The sequence below is a fragment of the Triturus cristatus genome, chromosome 1_2 (assembly GCF_964204655.1).
Source record: "Triturus cristatus chromosome 1_2, aTriCri1.1, whole genome shotgun sequence".
Classification (NCBI taxonomy): domain Eukaryota; kingdom Metazoa; phylum Chordata; class Amphibia; order Caudata; family Salamandridae; genus Triturus; species Triturus cristatus.
The window spans coordinates 464227072-464247772 of NC_140580.1; positions in this window are offsets into that span (position 1 = coordinate 464227072).

Below are 20701 nucleotides of genomic sequence, written 5' to 3' on the forward strand. Positions count from 1 at the left end.
AGTTTCCATTGATAGCTTATGTGTGAATCAAGACTGGAGGGGACAACTACAGTCACACATATTAGGAGGTAGTGCTGAGATCTTCTTTTTTGTTCATCATATATATGGAGTCTCTCAAAACTATCCTTGTGTTTACCGTTTGAATTCCATTTTTTATGTTTTACAGCTTTCTTGTTTGGATTCGGTCTATGTTCTTAACTTCCAGTGCTGGTGACACAATTAATACTGCAATTAACCTAATTTTGAAAGGCGCTGAAGTGCCTGGCTATACCAAATTTGCGAAAAAGTGGATTATTAGATGGCATGGATGGGAGTCTACTGCAAGTAAGAATGTCACTATCTTGTAAGGTCCAGTAAAGGTTTCAGTAATGTAAACATAAGCTCACCGCCTGGTAACTATGGCACTGAGAACAGGCTTAATTTAAGAAAGAGTGTAAACAATTTAGAAGTACCAAACCAGTTTGAAAAAAAGGCCCAACCACAACAAATATAAATTTGAGGACAGTTGATAACAATAGAAAATAAATGAATAAACAAAATGACAAAGCTCCAATAAGAGGAACCTGAGATAGTAACTTTTATAGTTTTAATTAAAAATAGTACCAAAAACTGCTAAGAGGCTATTGGAAATTGGGTTGTTGGTTGGCTGGGGTATGAGCCCTTGGCAAGCAGCAACCAAAATCTCCGTCAGTGTAAAATGCAGGCAAACCTTAAATTAACATGTGCTCACCCTCTGGTAGCTTTGCACAGAGAAACTTTGAGCCAATGTTTGAAGTATTTGTGCAACACTTCAAACAGTATAACTGTGAAAAAATCACACAAAAAGAGTCCACAACAGGTTAGAGGAATAAAGCTTAATTTAATAAATAAAACCATACCAAAACGACAAAAATCCAATAATTAAATCTAGAGATATTGAATTTCAAAGTTGTTCGGTAAAAGTACAGCCTAGAAGAGAAAAGCACTATTTGGGGTATCTGGTCACACCAAACTGGGACAGAGTCAAGAGTTCAGGCCAACTGCGATGGAGGGTGGGCCGGCTATAGAGTCCAAGTTAGGCCCGCTGAACCAAAGTACCCTAATCCTGGTTGTGGAGCACTTGCGTGGATCCACATCAAAGATGTGAAGCACAGCAGAGTAGATGCGTTGGTTCCAAGGTGTGATGAGGCTGCGGTGCAAGGTCCAGGAGAATCGAAGCCAAAGATCCTGTCAACAGGCCTTGTGATTCAAAAGTCTAGTGTCGAGAATGCGAGGTCCAGCAGAGGTGATGCGTCGGTTCCCATGAGCGGTGAAGCTGCGATGCGGCGTGCCGTCTTCATCATTGAGGGTCCCGTCAACGAGGGATGCGAAGACCTTGTCACTGGGTAAAGTTTTGCGCAGAGGCAGTTCCAAAGGCAATGCATTTGTTCTGGATGTGAGAGACTGCGGCTATGCAAGTCTTTTGCGATGTGTCCAATCCACGAACAGCAACGATGCATCAGTTCTGCTCGAATATGTGCCGCTCGCTCGAGGAGATGCCTCGGTTCTGCTCGGGAATGCGTAGCTCAGCAGAGGATGCATTGGATCTGCTGGAGATACACCTTAGGCTTAGGGTAGCGCTACCTGGCACGGCAGACTCATAGATGACAGAGTCTAGGTGCAGAAGCAGGTTGGTTGGAAATCGTTTATGTCCCTGAGACTTCAGATCAGCAGGCCAGCCAGCTAGCACTTGGAGTCATCTTGGGATTTGGGGACAAGTGATGCAGGTCAGGTCATTCTTACCCAGGCAGTATAGCAGCAGGCTTTCAGGTCACCTCAGCAAAGCAGATGCCCAGCAAAGCAGCAGTCCAGCAGAGTAGAAGTACTTCAGTAGCTCAGCAGTACTTCTCCTGGCGGCGGAGTATTCACAAGTCCAGAAGTGTACTGAAGTGATGGTGCCTGAGATCCAATACTTAGACCCAGTGGGGCCGTTGAAGTTGGGGAGACTTCAAAGACAGCCCTTTGAAGTACACAGAGGTACTCTCTTCCTGCCCTGGCTCCAGACTCACTACAAGGGGTATGCAGCCCTGTGTGTAGGGATGGGACACAGTCGGTTCAGTTATAATGAAATGAAATGAAATGAAAAATTATATTTATATAGCGCGTAACTACCCGGAGGCCTCGTCGCGCTTCAGCAATTACTATGACGAGCTTCAAGGTACATTAGCACGCTTTCGCAAACAAATGGGTTTTTAGGACTTTCCTGAATGTCATCCTATTGTTGATCTGTCTAATACTCACAGGAAGGGAATTCCATAGTTTGGCGGCAGAGTGTGAGAAGGAGCGACCGCCCCAACGGGCTTTGATAACCTTTGTTGGAGTTGCTAAGTGCAGTGAGCCGGAACGAAGGGCTCTGGAAGGGACGTAAGGCACTACAAAGGGGAACAAGATGGCAGGGCCTGTTCGATGAAAAGATTTGTGCACTATGCACATCGCCTTAAACTGAGCTCTGGCAGTCATTGGGAGCCAATGAAGCTCCTTAAGGGCTTTCTTAGCTGATTGCCAACGAGGAATATTAAACAATAGCCGGGCGGCACAGTTTTGGGTGACTTGGAGCCTTTTGGTCACCGCTACAGGGGCGCCCAAATATAAGGCGTTCCCGTAATCCAGGCGAGAGAGAATCAGGGCCTGAACCATGACTCTCCTCGCCTGGAAAGGGAGCAGAGGAAGAACCTTGCGGAGCATTTTCATTAACCCAGCACAAGTTGAGGCAGTCTTGGTGGCTTGGACTGAGAAATCAAGCGCCCTGTCAAGCCAGATTCCAAGGCTCTTTATCTGGGGCTTAGGGAGGGGAGGAGTGCCAAGGCATGTAGGCCAAATAGAGGCCAAAGTGTTCGGTAAGGAATTACCTAATAACATGATCTCTGTCTTCTCCCCCTTAAGTTTAAGACAAGACGCATGCATCCACTCAGCAACAGCCTCTAGACACAGACCCAGGGTGTTAGATGACCCCTCCGAGTGGTCCAAAGAGACCACCAGTTGGGTGTCGTCTGCGTAGGTGACGATACGCACACCAAAGGGCTGAACTATATTTGCTAGAGGTTGCATATAAACATTAAAAAGAGTGGGGCTCAGGGACGAACCCTGCGGAACCCCACAACTGAGTGGTTGCTTGGCCGAGATCGTCTCACCCTCGAACACCTGAATAAAACGCTCATCCAGGAAGGAAGTCAGCCATTCCAGGGGCGCGCCCGTCACACCCATGCCTTTCAAACGATGTAATAGGATGGCATGGTTGACAGTGTCGAACGCGGCACTGAGGTCGAGTAGTATGATGGCTGCTTTTCCTCCCTGGTCCAGCACCGCTCTAGTCTCTTCTGTTACTGCTATAAGGGCAGTTTCAGTTCCATGCTGAGGGCGGAAACCCGTCTGAGAGACACATAGTAGGCTATTAGATTCTAAATAGTCCACTAAGATGTTATTAATGTGTCTCTCAAGAAGTTTGCTCATCCAAGGAAGTAGGGAGATAGGGCGAAAGTTGGCCAAATTGTTCTGATCTAAGGTGGGTTTTTTCAGAAGTGCCCTAACCATCGCACACTTCCATTGGACTGGGACAGAATTCGAAGCAATGGAAGCATTGAGGACATCCAGGATGGCAGGACGGATGACGTCGATTACTTTGATAAGAGTCTGAGGAGGTGCTGGGTCGTTAGGGGAACCCGAGGTGACTTTAGGGATTATTCCATCCAATGAGGAGGAGTCTAGAAGGGGGAATTTATCCAACAGGCTAGAAGTCATCGTGTCGGGGTCCATTGTGGTGGTATAAGTGAGGCTGGGTCCAGCTCCTACCTCCCATCTTGCCAGGATGGCACATCAAGTCACACCTAAGCTCCCATTGTGTGTGGCTGTCTAGTGGAATACACAAAGCCCAGCTGTCACCCTCATATCTGATGTGTATCAGAGACAGGCAGCAGGCACCAAATAGCAAAAGTAATAAAATGTCAACTTTCTAAAAGTGGCATTTTGAAAATTGCATTATAAAATCCGACTTTACCATAAGTTTGCATTTTTATTTGTGAACCCAGAGACTTATGACTTGCAGGGCTCTTCCGAATTTCAAATGACACTTATAAAATGGAATCGGTAGTCCCAATGTTATCTTATGGAAGAGATAGGCCTTGCAGTAGTGAAAAACACATTTGAGAGTTTTTCACTACCAGGACATTTGAAACTTAATAGTACATATCCTGCTTTTTAAATATGTTGCATCCTGCCCTCTGGGTTGTCCAGGATCTACTTTAGGGGTGACTTAGAGGTATAAAAAGGGAAAGTTTGGGCCTGGCAAAAGGTTTATTTTGCCAGGTCGAAATGGCAGTGTAAACTGCAAACACAGACTCTGAGCCATGGTTACAGGGCTACTTAAGTTGGTGGCGCTATCAGTGCTGCAGGCCCACTAGTAACATTCCATTTACAGGACCTGGCCAATGTAGAGCACTTTACTATGGACGTATAAGTACATTTGTATGCCAATTGGATAAGAACCTATGTTGCTATGTTTTAGGGAGATATCACATGCACTTTAGAACTGGTTAGAAGTGGTAAGGTACTCAGAGTCGATGAGGAAGGCAAACAGTTTAAGGATGACTGTGCAGGAAGGGCCATTTTCCAAAAGCACCAAACACAGTTCTCTGGTTCTGCTTGACAGGGTCCTAGGCATGATTTAAGGATGAACGTAATGAAGCGTGGGTCAGCTACCGAAATCGACCCATTGAAAGTTTTAGCTTCTGACTTAGTCTTTGTAACTAAAGTCAAAAATCTGAAGCCGGGCAATGCAGCGGACTGTGTCTGAGAAGGGGTATACGAGGCGGATAGCCATCAGATGAGGTTCTGTCGAAGTCATCAGCTTTTTGAGGAAAGCCCATCCGGTCAGATACTTTTGGCATCTTTGCCCAGTGAAGATTTCTACATTCAGATTTATTTGAGCTTGGATTCTTCTAACCGGGCAATGCTGCAAGCTGTAGCTGACTAGGGCCCCAATGGGCCTGATACCCTCTCTATGACATTAAGTTCAAATGGGTTTGCTATTATGGAAGAACTCTGATTCGGAACAACCTGTGTATTTGGCCCAACTGCAACTCATGTCCATCAGATTGACTTTACAGCTTTGTCCGACTCGTACTGAAGTCTATGGAGCCAAGAAGTTTTTAAGTCCCATGTCTTTCAGGATGTTAGGAGGAGAACACTTTGAACCAGGACCTCAGGAACAGCACTTGAGAGTCAAGATTCACGGTATTAAAAGCCACCAGCAGGGACCAAGAGAGGTCCATGTTGAACTGGTAAGCCCTTCTTTTCAGGAAAAGGGCCAAATTCAGCTTGTTGTATGACTGCAGCTCAACAGGAGATCAGCCAACAGGTCCTTGGAGTCCACTTTTTTGCCCTGGGTACAAACTGGAATAGGTCCAGTTCTTCAGGTCTCCTCACCGGGCTCACCAGCAGGTGCAGTTCTTCTTCTGTCTTTCACATGTCCAGTTGTGTCCTCACGAAGGTGCCCAGGGATAATACATTTATCCCTGGCACTAGCTTGTGGGGGGGGAAGACTCCTGGCCCCTTCCTGACCATTAGAGGAAAAGATCCCAGGGGTAACCCGACCCACTTTTGCAACAGTTCCTGTTTCCATTACTGTAAATAATCCCACAATGTACCTCTCTACCTAAACGCAATATGTAAGAACCCTTCTCCCTCTGTGTAGTCTGTGTACCAACTCAGAGGTCATCATGAAAATGACCCATCCCCTCCTCCTTGGCCGTTCTGGGGGGCAACTCTCCTTCCACTGGGATTGGTGCCTATCTACCTATGTTGTCATGTTTTAGGGAGATATCACATGCACTTTAGAACTGGTTAGAAGTGGTAAGGTACTCAGAGTCGATGAGGAAGGCAAACAGTTTAAGGATGACTGTGCAGGAAGGGCCATTTTCCAAAAGCGCAAACACAGTTCTCTGGTTCTGCTTGGCAGGGTCCTAGGCATGATTTAAGGATGAACGTAATGAAGCGTGGGTCAGCTACAGAAATCGAGTTTGACCCATTGAAAGTTTTACCTTCTGACTTTGTCTTTGTAATTAAAGTAAAAAATCTGAAGCAGGGCAATGCAGCGGACTGTGTCTGAGAAGGGGTATGTATACGAGGCGGATAGCCATCAGATGAGGTTCTGTCGAAGTCATCAGCTTTTTGCGGAAAGCCCATCCGGTCAGATACTTTTGGCATCTTTGCCCAGTGAAGATTTCTACATTCAGATTTATTTGAGCTTGGATTCTTCTAACCGGGCAATGCTGCAAGCTGTAGCTGACTAGGGCCCCAATGGGCCTGATACCCTCTCTATGACATTAAGTTCAAATGGGTTTGCTATTATGGAAGCGCTCTGATTCGGAACAACCTGTATATTTGGTCCAACTGCAACTCATGTCCATCAGATTGACTTTACAGATTTGTCCGACTCGTACTGAAGTCTATGGAGCCCAGAAGTTTTTAAGTCCCATGTGTTTCAGGATGTTAGGAGGAGAACACTTTGACACAGTCAAGGGAACCAGGACCTCAGGAACAGCACTTGAGAGTCAAGATTCACGGTATTAAAAGCCACCAGCAGGGACCACAAGAGGTCCATGTTGAACTGGCAAGCCCTTCTTTTCAGGAAAAGGGCCAAATTCAGCTTGTTGTATGACTGCAGCTCAACAGGAGATCAGCCAACAGGTCCTTGGAGTCCACTTTTTTGCCCTGGGTGCAAACTGGAATAGGTCCAGCTCTTCAGGTCTCGTCACAGGGCTCAACAGCAGGTGCAGTTCTTCTTCTGTCTTTCACATGTCCAGTTGTGTCCTCACGAAGGTGCCCAGGGATAATACATTTATCCCTGGCACTAGCTTGTGGGTGGGGAAGACTCCTGGCCCCTTCCTGACCAATAGAGGAAAAGATCCCAGGGGTAACCCGACCCACTTTTGCAACAGTTCCTGTTTCCATTACTGTAAACAATCCCACAGTGTACCTCTCTACCTAAACGCAATATGGAAAAACCCTTCTCCCTCTGTGTAGTCTGTGTACCAATTGAGAGGTCAACATGAAAATGACCCATCCCCTCCTCCTTGGCCATTCTACACCAGTTCTGGGGGGCAACTCTCCTTCCACTGGGATTGGTGCCTGTCTAACTGGGGGGAAAAGAATGGCCCTGCCCAGGTGTCAGGTAACTTTTGCCTGTTGCAGGGCAGGCCTGCTAGGAAAACAGAAACACCTCCCCACACCTAAGGCTTTTGTCCTGCTCTGGAGGAGTTTTCACACCTCATGAAGGGGGGCATTCAGCTGCCAGGTTTCGACAGTTGGAGCTCAGGCAAATTGGCTTGCAGAGGCTTTAGGTAGAGGAGAAGTAACTTTCTAAAAGTATCTTATATTTAATTGTTATTACAAATTTGATTGTACCATTAAATAGTATTTTGCATACATTTTTAAAAAAAGTCTTTGAATTATATTTCTAGCTGTTTCATAGCCAAAATGAGCATTATTCATTTTAATAATGCAACACATTGTTTCCTATGAAACAGCCGGCTTTTGGGGCTTTTTTCTAGGCCTGGGCGAAGCACTACGCTACGCTCGCGTAGTTTGCGAAGTTCGTGCTACTTCGCACTACGCGAACTGCACGTAGCACAGTGCGAACACGCGTAGCGTAGTGTTGCGTAGTGCTGCGGTCATTTTTTGCTTGCTCGCGGTCCTCAACGTCAAGTTGGCGACCGCGAGCAAGCAAAATGACATCCTGGCGAGACTTTTTCCTTGTTCGTGATCGCAAGCATGGAAAATAAACCTCCCAGCGAGATTCCCAACGCGAGAAGGTCAGGTTTCTCATTGCGAGGGGTCGCGTATGCTCGCGACCGCTCGCGATGAGAAACTACCAGTTCGCGTTGAGAAAGCTGCAGCTCGAGTAAAAATCTACTCGAGCAGCAGAAAACTACAGCTCGCACTGTGCAAGATGCCATTTTCAATGATTGCACAGTGCCGGTTGCTTGTCCGCACTGTGCAATCATTGAAAACAACATCTTGCACAGTGCGAACATGTTACTTCGCAGTTCACGAAGTGCTACGCGTAGCTCGCGTAGTGCGAACTTCACTTTGCGTAGCTTCGCGAAGTGCTACTTCGCGAACTACGCCCACCGTAACTTTTTTCACTGTAAGCAGTGGAGTAGCATGGGTTGCCAGCTCCCGGGGCAAAGTAAATATAGTTCTGCTCATCAGTCTTATGTATGAAAGGTCATGCCTTTTCGCTCAACCCCTGCCCCATGAAAATGTAGAAGTAGGCTCCTCTATTGTTTGCCACCATAACAACACTAAAGGAAACGAAGTTTGTTAAGGATCAAATAACATGGCCTAAACAATATATTAAAACATTATCCAAGTCAATGGAGCTAGCAAATGTTACAGAAGAGGAAACATCTCCTATGATAAAAAGGCGGGTTGCACTACATTGTAAACAATAAAATGGAAAATTAACATGAGGCAATTAAGCTGCATCTAGTAGCCTACCAAAGATTGTGATTTTAAATAAGGTTGCTGCCAGTCAGGACATGACAGCAGTGTAGAGCAACCAATGACTGATGTGCTTCACCGGCACTCTGACCCCTGCTTTCCCTTCCCATTTCACAGCACGCCTCCCTATATGCCAATTTATCTGAGCGTATGTCTGCTAAGAAGATGTCTTTGATACCAAAAAATGCTTTTTACCATACCTACCTTTCTCTATGCCACCCATCCATTGTATCACCTTGGATACCCTGTTGATTGTGTTTGGCTGGCTTGGTTGTGGTTGCTGGTGCTACATGCTCCTCGGGTCTCCCCTACCAGCAGGTCAGCAACCAACAGCACTCAAGACAAGCTGCATTGCGTTCCATGAGTGTCACAACACACAACGCTTCCAGGCTGGGAGAAGCTGTCTGTTTGAGCTAGTAATGCAGGGAGTGCGGCCATTATCATCACAAGCAAAGTGTGGTCTGAATACAGGAGTTACATGCTGGGCAACCCTGTCCTTCTGCCAGTGGACAGTCGTCCTCCCTCTACACAGAGTGACTTTCGCCCACCCCTCTAAGTGAGCCCCTGTTGAGTAAACTGGCCTTCGGCTGACTGAGTTTAATCTCCGTCTATATCAGTTTTTAAGGCACAGTCCTACACCCAGAGCCACTCAGTCAGTCTTCGAGTCACAGTCGTGTCTTTCAACTGTTCACCTCCCTCTTCCTTACTGACCACTCTACCTCTGTGACAAGTTAGGCCACCATGTTTGTGGTGAGTATGACTGCCACGCCTACCTCCTCCTTTATTTGCACAGTTATCGCTCCATTGGAGTAAGTTGTCAATTCCACTAGAGATCCACCCTTCTGAAACTTACATTTTGCACCACTAAGAATTTTGCTCCCAGAGCAACTGCCCCTGTCGCCCCTGCTACACCACTCACTGTAAAGATATAATTAAGATTACATTTTTACATGTCATACTGTTAAATACCATTCACTCTACCTTACGTGTGGTAAAGCCTACTTATGTGTGACTCATTAACATGTAAAAGGATAGTTTAAGCATGCCAAAAAGGGATATTTTGACTGGTGAAATGTGGTAGTTTTAATCTGCCACTGCCAGACTGCAATGGTAGGCCTGCAGATATTTCTGCACTGTTAATGTAATGGGTGGCACAATGGGTGCTGCAGTCTACTAGTGATATTTAATTTAAACTTACAGGCACTGGATACACTTTAGACCATATGCCAGTGACTTATAGGTAAGTTAAATATGCCAATTAGGAGTATAACCGAATTCAACATGTTTTAGGTGCCAGAGCACGTGCACTGTGGATTCATTTGCAGAGTCCCAGTACACAGAGTCCAAAAAACCAGCAGCACCTATCCACACAAAATGGGGGTGACCGTGTAAAAATATGCATTTTCTTGCAAAATTGAACACGAAAAATCAGAGGTAATACTACAGTACCAATAATCAAATCATCAGCCACTGGTTTTGGATTGTATTTCCTACCTGGAACTGATTTTACCTTTGAATTATGGCATATTATTACCATTAAACAATGGCATCAGTTTCCGCACATTCATCAATGAGTGCCATATTAAGTTGAAGATAGAATATACTTTTCATCATGTTGGTACTTCCTAAGTTAAGTTAAACTTTCAGCACTTCTTGATGACTCCAAGTCTTCTTTTACAAACTTGATGTTTCATTTATTTGCTCACTTTGCCACTGGATTCAAGCTAGCCTGGCTGATGAGGACTGTTCCCATGAGGAACAGGGTCAAGATTGATTTGCATATAGCTGTATCTGAACTGGGGTGGCAAAGTGAGCTAAAGAACAATGATGGATTCAACCCAGATCTGTGACTGGGGGTGAGTGTCTGAAAAGTTTTAGCACTCCGTCCATCATCTCCTTGTGTTTGCTTCATTTATTTGATGCCACAATGTCAGTATCTCAACATAAACTAATACTGCCATAGACAAATAGGTTTAGAGGAGGACCCAACTCAGCTTTACTTCTTGTTATAATGTAGTTTCTTGATAGTACAGCAGAGATTTATGTGAAAAACATTTGCCAAACTTGTACCACTGATTTTACCTGATGTTTTAGAAGTTTAAGACAATATCTTTCTATGGAAAGCTACCCTTTCCAAAGTTTTTGTAAGCAATATACAATTGGGGTTTTCCCATATCTGATTTCTCTTTGAAAAGAAGACTAAAATTTCTCTTTCTTTGATTTATACCTCCAGTAAATAAGTGGGGTGGTCCAGCAACATGGCAGCCCCTATGCCAAGGAACCCACTGCTGTTAGTAATAGGATCTGTAAAGGGTGTTCTGGATCAATAGGTATTGTACTAAAGACTGTGGGAGGAATTCTACTGCCTTTTTGGACATAAGAAGAGTGATGCTCTAGGCAAAGTTCAGAGCGTTGAGAATTCAGATATACTGCGAACCCTATTTATTTGAAAGAAGTAGATCAAATGTGTTAGTGTATTAATTATTTTTAAATCTTTCGAAATATTTTACATTTACATTATTACTGGTTTCTGTGCACTTCTGGCCTATATTGTGTGAGCTGTTTGTCTGTTTATCTGTTTATCTGTTTAAATTTGACATGGGTGGTTGGGGTCCATATTGGTATACTCCATTTATGGTACTGCAATTACTGTCCCCAGCTTTCTTCCTGTAATCTATATGGCAGAAGCAACCCTGGCACCTCAAATCCTGCACGCCAGGTTGGATGTCTACACCTATGTATCTTTCCTTCACATCCCATGTGGGGTGCATCCAATAAAATGGTCTCAGGTTGGACTTTTGCTGGGATCACTTCATAGAATGTCTGAACCATTTTCTGGGTGAGTTGTCTTCAAATATTCCGTCCTTTTTCGGAAGTTTAACTCACTACCAAACCAATTCCATGGATGCACCTAACACAACATTACGCACGTTTTAGGGCGCCGCTGAAATTGTGCACGCTCAACGTGGCGTAGGTGGGTGCTTCTAGTAGCTATATGGCGTGGTAGAAAGAAAAAAAGGGACATTTTTAGTGGCTAATGGAATGTTGAATATAGCAATGGTGTTTGAAATGAGAACGGCTGAAAGGTAGCTGTGAAGAGTATTTCGAGTAGTAATGCCTGTCGTAGAGGGGTGGATCTTTCATCATAAAGAGGGGGAGGGGAGTTAATATCAAGAATACACAGGGGCAGATTTATAAGCCCCGTGCGCCAGATTTGCACCGCCGTTGCGTCACTTTTGTGACGCAGCGGCGGCGCAAAGCCAGCGCCATGCTGCGGGCTATTTACAACATGACGCATCTAGGGAGATGCGTCAAGTTGTAAAGCTTGCGCCACATGTGGGCGTACCTGCAAAGGGGGTGGCGTTCCTGCGCAGGAACGCCTCCGAAAAGTGGCTGAGTGAAATCTACAAGATTTCACTCAGTCACTTTTCCAGCCATGCTGCATCAAAACCCTGCGCCTGCTTGAAGCAGGCGTAAGGATTGACGCAGCATTGTAACGATAGGGCACCCCCAAGCCTTGCTGGAGCTGCGTCGCGCTTGCGACGCAACTCCAGCAATGCGCCATCCTTCCGCCATCAGATGCGTCACGCATCTGTTTATCCTTGCGCCACGATGCGCTGCATTGTAAATGCGGCACATCTATTGTGGCGCAAGGATAAACGTTCGTGACGCATCTTTCCTGGCTCATCCCTGCTGATTTGCAGGGATGCGCCAGGAAACATAAATCTGCCCCAGAGAGACTAGTGTTAAGAGAAAAGCACTGAGCAGTGGATGCTGGGGATGGTGCGCCAATTTAGAAACAGACTGCGCCATACCTAGTAGATGGAAGCATGCAGGAAGGCTTTTGATGTTAGGTTGAGACAGATTATCCAGTTATGGGTCACGGTGGTGTATATTTCTGAGAGGCTTATGATGTTCACTCTAGGGGGAATTTACTGCCGTAAGCCGTATAGACCACGGCACGTACCGCGGTCCCTTCACAAGGTGCCCGTCATCTGCCGGATAATCCGGATGTTTGATTGCTGGGCTACAGTAAACAGATTTGGAGAATATCCCTCCCAGCCTGCAAGAAACGCTAGATGAAAGTAAGCACGAAACACAAAAGATTGAAATATAGACCGTATTAATAGATTTGATTTAGTTCAAACATACACTGAAGGGAAAATTGCGCTCGATATGTAATAAGATTATATTTAAGTAATTATTTGGACAAAATGAAGTTTCCAAATTGAGATGCAGTCTGCACGTTTTTTATTCACTCGAGAGCCATAAAAGACTCAAATGTTTAGACGTTTTTCAGGTTTTCCTCACCACCGCTTCGTACGAGTCCAAGATTTATGAACACAATGGGGCAGATTTACAAGCCCCTTGTGACACATTTATGCCGCCGTTGCGTCACTTCTGTGATGCAGTGGCGGCATAAACCATGTGGCATCTTGCGTCTTATTTACAACGTGACGCATCTACGGAGACACGTCACATTGTAAAGCCCTGCGCCATATTAAACCTGCGTCAGGTTTAATGTATGCAGGGTGGGTGTTCCATTGGAAAAAGCCTCGTAAAAGTGATGCAATTTCACTGAGTCACTTTTCCGACGCCGCTGCGTCAAAACCCTGCGCCTGCTTGAAGCAGTCGTAAGGCGTGACGCAGCATGTAAGATATGGGCAGCCCCTGAGCATTGCTGGAGTTGCGACGCTCTTCAGACACGACTCCAGCAATGCACCGCCCTTACGCCATCAGATGCGTCACGCATCTGTTTATCCTTGTGCCACGATGCGCCGCATTGTAAATGCGGCGCATCTGTGGTGGAGCAAGGGTAAACTTGCGGGACGCATCTTACCTGGCGCATCCCTGCTTATATGCAGGGATGCACCAGTCCTTGTAAATCTGCCCCACCATATTTAGAATACGGCGCACCATGGTGCAAGGATTGACAGATGTGTCAGAAAATCTGGCGCATCTGTTGGGGCAAAAGTCATGCATTGCTGGAGTTGTGTCGCATGCACAATGCAACTCCAGCAATGCATGTTACGGCCTATTCCCACTTCACTGCGTCACTCCTTATGCGTGCAGGCATAAGGTTTTGATGCAGTGGCGTCCTAGAAGTGATGCAGTGAAATCTTGTAGATTTCACTGCATCACTTTTACAATGGCTTTCCTGCGTCGGAATGCCCACCCTGCATACATTATACCTGACACAGGTATAATGTGATGCAGGACTTTACAAAGTGACGCATCTCCCTAGATGCGTCACGTTGTAAATTGGCCGCATTTTTTACACCGCCGCTGCGTCACAAAAGTGATGCAACGGCAACTCTAAAGTGACGCAAGGGGCTTCTAAATCTGCCCCAATATATTTGATGGCCATTTTCGCGACCCTACACAAAAGTGTATAAAAAGCTGCAGGTAGCTGGTGTGCTCTCTGAGACAAGGATGCTGTAGCATGTTAGAATTCATTTGCTAACTGAAGCTGATGAGCATTTATTCATATTGAAGAATGGCTGAGATACCAGAGAATGATCACAAAACAATAGTAACTGACGAAGGTGCATTGCCTGAAACATGATTCTACCTTACATAGGTTTAAATGTCTGAGTTCAGAAGGAACGTCAATTCAGTTAATCAGAATGTCAGTAGTAGTAACATCATGCACCACTGTACTCTCAATGACATCACGGAAAGTGACTTCACTTCACCGTTGACTCTGATTACATAACAGGAAGTGACGCCATGTGTCTATTAGCCCTGTTGCAGCACCATAACTGAAATCAGTGAAGTTAAACATTTAACTTGAAATGCCAACTTCTATTTTATTGTGGTTCATTTATTCATGTCAGCAACAGGACATAGAAGTCGTGATCAGTTTGGTTAAATAAAAAGACTACAGCGATTATGAAGAATGGTTATTAAGTCACATATTAAGACATAACATACTTATTAGATAAGCACGTGCTTTGAATTCTTTTTTTACCGTGGAACGTGATGGAAAAGGTGGTGGTGGGTGATGGAACTAGGGTGGGAAAATGATACAATATTACTCGTCATATTTTTAGAGTTTGAGAAGGTGCAAGCTTGCAGCAGGTTTACATGTTGGGAATGAGGTGATTCAGTGGCTGAGAGTTCCTGTAAAAAGTACCAGAACGTTTGAGGCTGTGCAGCAGGCTTGGGTTGTGGCTAACCAATTTAAGATGGTATTTGACCAGAATATTGATTTCAAAACATCTTCTGACCAACTAGTGTGCTCAAATTATTATTTTTCTATTTTTGAGTTTAAAGAAGCTTTATTTGAATAATTTCAACAAGGAGTATATATTACAAAATCTATATTATTTTATACAATATTATAAACAGAAGCAAGGCAATGGTGTAAAATACAGCAGAAGCAGTACTAACAAGAAAAATAAGAATGCACTATCGGATGTAGACCAATAAAATGATATATTCAAAAGAGTACCTTAATGCTACCACAATTTATATTTTGCATTTTGTGGGAAGGAAGAGAAAGAGAAAATCAGAAGAGAGAAAAAGAGTGAGAAAAAGAAGTGAAAAAGAACAGTAAAATTATACAACCATAGAGGTATCAGTTATTAATGTAGTTGTCAAATGATTAATACAATTAAATGGAATGGCAGTTCTGAATACAGTAAAAGGAAAACTGATGGCGGCTGGAATGTGATAGTTCTGTCCTTGATCCAAACACATTTACTAGATCAATATCTGGTAAGAGGTTAGCAAAATGCGTGTCCTGTTCGATAAATCGTTGCGTAGAAGTAGCAGACGCTCTATCGAGTAGATGATGATGCCAGAGTAAATTCCACCATCTGGTAAATGTAACCTTATCAGCATCCTTCATATTGGATGTAGTTCTTTGAAAAGCAATGTTGATAAGTAAGTCCACAAATGTACCCAATTTGTGAGTGCCGATTCAATTGTGAGAGGAGATTCCCCAAAAAATTAGTTGAGTCTCAAAAGGAAAAGTAATGGAACAAATTGATGAAATTGTTTTACAGACCTTCAGCTAAAAGGATTTAATTAATTGGCAGCGAAAAAACATATGCATGTATGTGCCCACTGTTGTTTTACACGTCCAACATTTATTCTCTTTGTTTGGATTGTATTTGTGAACAGAAGTTGGAGTTAAAAACAGCATATTGTAGAAGTAATATAAAGCTTGCTTAGTGCTAGCATTACAAGAGGTGTGATGGATTTTGGACCAAATTAAATTACAGATTTGCAAGGAAAATACATGTTGTAACTCCCACAATAAATCTATTTTCGTTTTAGGAAGAGTTGGAAGGGTTTAATGAAGATTTTTGTAGATATAGGAGGCTTTCACAGCTAAGGATAGGTTAAGCCGTTCCAAAAGCAGAGTATGAGTGGGAGTGGTACTTGTGTAAGTATGTATGTGCTATATAGGAACAGTTTTTAGAGATTCATATTTAAGAGTAGAAGCAGAAGGAGAGGCCATATTTGCCTTGAATTTCGGATGAGGAGAGGAAAACCGAACCCCACAATTGTTGTTTAACCTGAATTATTTCTATGGCCACCCAAACTTTCCAAATATTGTGCAATTAGACAATTTAGTATTCTTGTTATTCCATATAGAAAAGTCTCGGAACACCTGCAGTGGTGAAAATGACCAAGTGAGGATGAGAGATAACATTGATATAGAATGTTTAATAGTGGAAGAAGAGAAGGACCTTGGAGGGTGTGTGAAATGAGCCAAAGATTAAAAAGAGAAAGGTGGAATCATAGAATCTTCCTATATGCAACAGACATTTGAGGGTGTATTTGTATCTGCATCCAGATGAGGTAAAAAATGTTTGTAGTACAAACGAGGAATGATATCGCTGAAAAATAGGCAAATTAACCCCACCCAAATCTTTAGGTTTGCATAATGAAATTAATGTTATGCTCGCTTTTGTCCATTCCTTAAGAAATTTTCAAGCAAACTATTAGGGGTTTTGTAGAACTTCAGAGGAAGCTTCACTGGTAACATAGATAGGTAAAAATGAATAAGGGGTAGCATCATCATTTTGATCGTGTCTAACCCACCTCACCAAAATAAGTACAAAGGGGACCAGTTTTCTGACATTTGAATAATTCTTTGGTGAGCATCAGACAGATTTATCTAAATGTTTTTTGTGATAGAAGTGGAATATTTGTTCCTTAAATATAAAATATAATTAGAATTCGACTTAAAACCAGTATCTGCAAAATGTTCTATTAAACAATATTTATTTAATGGAAGCACCTGTCGTACTTTAATATTCGGGACCGCGTAGGGGACAGGGCCCTACCCCTGCCTATCTTGGTATTAGCAAACCGCAAATGGTAAATGCGGCATGTACGAGTGCTTTATATATCGTTCTAGCTATGAATGCACTGTGTACACGTTATTCTGCTTCACTACGCGGGTTCCATTTTGGAAGCAGTGGCCATCTTGTCATTGCCCTCACATAGGCTATAATGGAGTAAATACGGGCCTCACAGTACATGGGCTTCTCCTCTGACTTCTCTGTGACCTGGGCAGCTGGCTCTGCTGCCCCAGGTCAAACCGGTCTCACGAGCTCCCCTTCCTCCGTCCACCTGTGATTAGCATCAGGGCTTGACCCGTCATAAAACCCTTTCATTCTATACAATCCCCCGGCTAATCTCTTCCACACCTGCTTGTTCCTGCTTTATGACTTGTTTCCCAAAACAGGAGATGCTCATGTTTATTGGGGGGGGTCTATATACATCAAATATGGGATCTGAACCTTACTGTGTAAATCATTGTGGGCTGGCCGAACTGGAATGTGGGATGGTCATCATGACTCTGCTTTTTCGTTTGTAATGTATACTTATAATGGCCATATCGTAAACCAAGGAATGTGTGCCTGGAGCATGATATTTTGTACTTAAGGAGAAGCCCGTTCCTATGATTTTCAGCAGTCTCCTGAGAACATACACGCTGTTGTACTTCTAGGATACCTGTAATTGGTCTGCAGCCAATAAACGAATCTTTGACTTCACCCAGAAGACTCTGTGTTTCTGTAGGTCTGGAACAGGGTGAACCCAGAAGTCATAGGGTGTGTGCCCCTGCACCGCTGGGTCTAAAATACCCAGTACTTCAGTTTGGCGCCCAACGTGGGGCGATTTCAGCGGTACCAGTCCAAGCCAGAGGTTCGTGAGGAGCTTCGTGTGGAAATTCCGGAGGAAGGCCGCCACTTCATCGACCCCTGCATGTCGACGTGGTCCGAAAGTCTTTTCTGCGAGGTTCTCCGCGTCCCGACGGCTACGAAGGACTGCTGCCCTGATTAATTGACCTGTTTTGGACCCTTGACGAATCTGAGAGAGCGAAACAATCAAGAGAGTATTCTGGTGACGCCATCGATCAACAATATTCAGTTAAGTATAAGTGGAGCGTCTCCTATTTGTTTTTGGTATCCTTCGGGATCGTTTGATTTGGTAATTTGGTACTTTGGAGTTTGCAAACGCCAAAGCCAGAGGACTCGTGTATTCACGAGACTATCGTAATCGATAATCCTTTGACGTTTGGATCTAGACTAGTGAGCAAAGATGCCTGGTTCTGGACTATTTGGTAGATTATTCTGTTTGGGTTGTGGAAAAGATTTCCAGCTAGAGGAATCATGTCCGGTTCCTCCGGTTGGAACTCCAACTTATGAGCTCTATGTAAAACATGGTGTAGGCCCCATTGCATATAACGAAGTGTGGATCCACTACCCCAGGAAAGATGGTGTTTTAAAATGGCCCCAAAATGGTAGTTTCGATACCGATATTTTAGATAATTTGGAAATTAAATTGTTTAAGAAGAAAGCCCGGCCGGCGATGTTTGACTCTTTCCGCTTATGGCGAAAGGAAGCCAAACAAAAGGAAATTAAGTTAGCGAAAAAGAATAAGAGAGAGAAAGGTATGACAGTAATGCAAGCAGCTGTACAATTTAAAGACAATGAGGAGGAGCAGATGAGTGAGCAATTGCATAGGCAGCGCAAGTTAGGGATTGACAAATGTTACCCAGCTTTACCACATTCTAAGCAGAATGAGTTAGAAGAAAAGGAGAAAGATCCCGTGATGTCACATTTGTTGAGTTCGCCACCCCCGTATGCTCAAAATGCCACGGCACCTCCCCAGCTTGTGAATATGCCACCTCCAGTCAATATACTGCAAGCCTTGCCGCAACCGCCAGTTGCTTTGCAACCGTCTCTTATCCATGTAGCGCAGCCCTCTCAAGGGCCGCCAGTTGTGCTTCCAACTGCCCCCGCACTTCCTGCGACTTTGCCTAATACAGCAGCTGCCTCCCCTGACACTCTTTCTTCCACCACTCCAGTACCTGTCTCTACATCCTCTTTTCTTCCCTCTGTTTTTCCCCCTGTTCTCACCTCAGCTTCTCCTTCAGCGCGACAGCGCTTAGCTAATGTGGTTACTACATTAATGTCTCCTCTCTTTGAGTCATCTGGTGCGACTCCTGGTTTACAGCGTAAGCAATTGCGTAGCCAATTGCCTAACCCCGATGAGAAAAAGGTGATAGATAATATGGCGCGTAGATGGATTGTTTTTCCTTCACTGTATGATGTGGAATCAGTTGTCAACGTTTTCCATCAATGGGATGCCCCAAAACAGAGATATGTGTTTGAGAAAATGTGCGAAATTCTCTGTGAAGAATTGGAGGATAGTGGTAAAAATCCGAACCCGCAGGAATTGTGTAGAGTGAGGTTCGATTTTGGAACTGGTATAATTGTGGACCGTGGAGTAGATAAAGCAGTTGCGGTCGTATTGTCCTTTAGGAATGATGATTGCCAACAGTCATTGTTTGAACAAGATGTCCTTGTGGGGAAAAAGGTAAAAGCGCGACAATACCCTATGAGAGAAGTTCCCCCGGTATGGAAGGAAGCGGTTGCAGCTGCCGGTGGTAACCCCGCTGTGGCAGCGCATTTCCAGCGTGTTTGGGTGCATGTTCCATGGAAGCGCTCTGAGGTGTTAGCGCTTAAGCAGTCCTTGCCTGATCCCCGTAAGAACCCAGCAGGTTATTATAAAGAGTTGTCACAGACGGCAGGGTCATGCATTATGAATCTGGCCGACATAGACATGTTGTTTGGTAATGTTGTTCCACAGCCTCTATGGGGATCAATTCGTAATGTAGATCACAATGCAGAACTAGGGGATACATGGGCTAACATTGTTGCTGCTGGTGCTAGACAAACTGGTGGTGCGAAACCAGAACCTTTAGTAGCTGAACTGCCTGGTAGAATCATCACGTATATGAAGACAATAATGCCTGCGATGCGCGTAAATTGGGACAAGTTATCTGCATGCAAGCAGAAGAAAGATGAGACAGTGTCAGACTTCTTTACTAGGTTTGAAGAAACGTTTATTGATCACAGTGGGCAAGATATGAGTACTGAGGGTGGCCAACGGTTATTTGTGGATAAGTTTGTGCAGAATTTACTTCCTGACCTGTGTAAAAAGTTAAAAGATTCAGAAAGTTCTTGGGCTGTGTCTTCTTCAGCGCAAATACTGGCTACTGCACAGTATTATGAAAATAGAGATAAAGACGAGAAAGATAGAACAGAAAGGAAAACGAAGGAACTAAAGACAAAGGTCCTTTTACAGCAGGCCTATCCGCCACGTGGAGGTCAGAATAATTATAGGCAACCCCAAGGTGTCTATCACCAACCCCAACAGTTTCAGAGCAATCAGCAAATGAATGGGTATTACCAACCACGTGTCCCTGTAGGTCCCAACCAATGTTCATACTGCAAAGAGGAAGGTCATTTTAAATACAGTTGCCCTAAATTGATGCAGCGTAACGGCAATATGTATGGCGCCAGAGGAAGAGGTGGTCAGCAAGCTCCTAGAGGCAGAGGGCGTGGAAATGCTCCCCAGAATGCGCGTCCTCTGCCGCCTCAAAATACCATCAATAGCTTTGATCAGCAAGCTAACGCGATTAGTAATACGGCCCAGTATTATAATAATGATTATTATGCAGAGGACGGTGATGCAGAAAATAATGATTACTAGGACAGCCGTAGACAGAGAGAGGGAGTTGTTTCAGTGCCAGTGGATCAGAGTGGACCGTATGTTGAGGTGACTACAGCAAATGTAACGGAGCCTTTTCTGCTAGACACTGGTGCTGCAAAGAGTTCAATCATGCATTCAAAACTCCCTGGCGCACCTTTGTCTG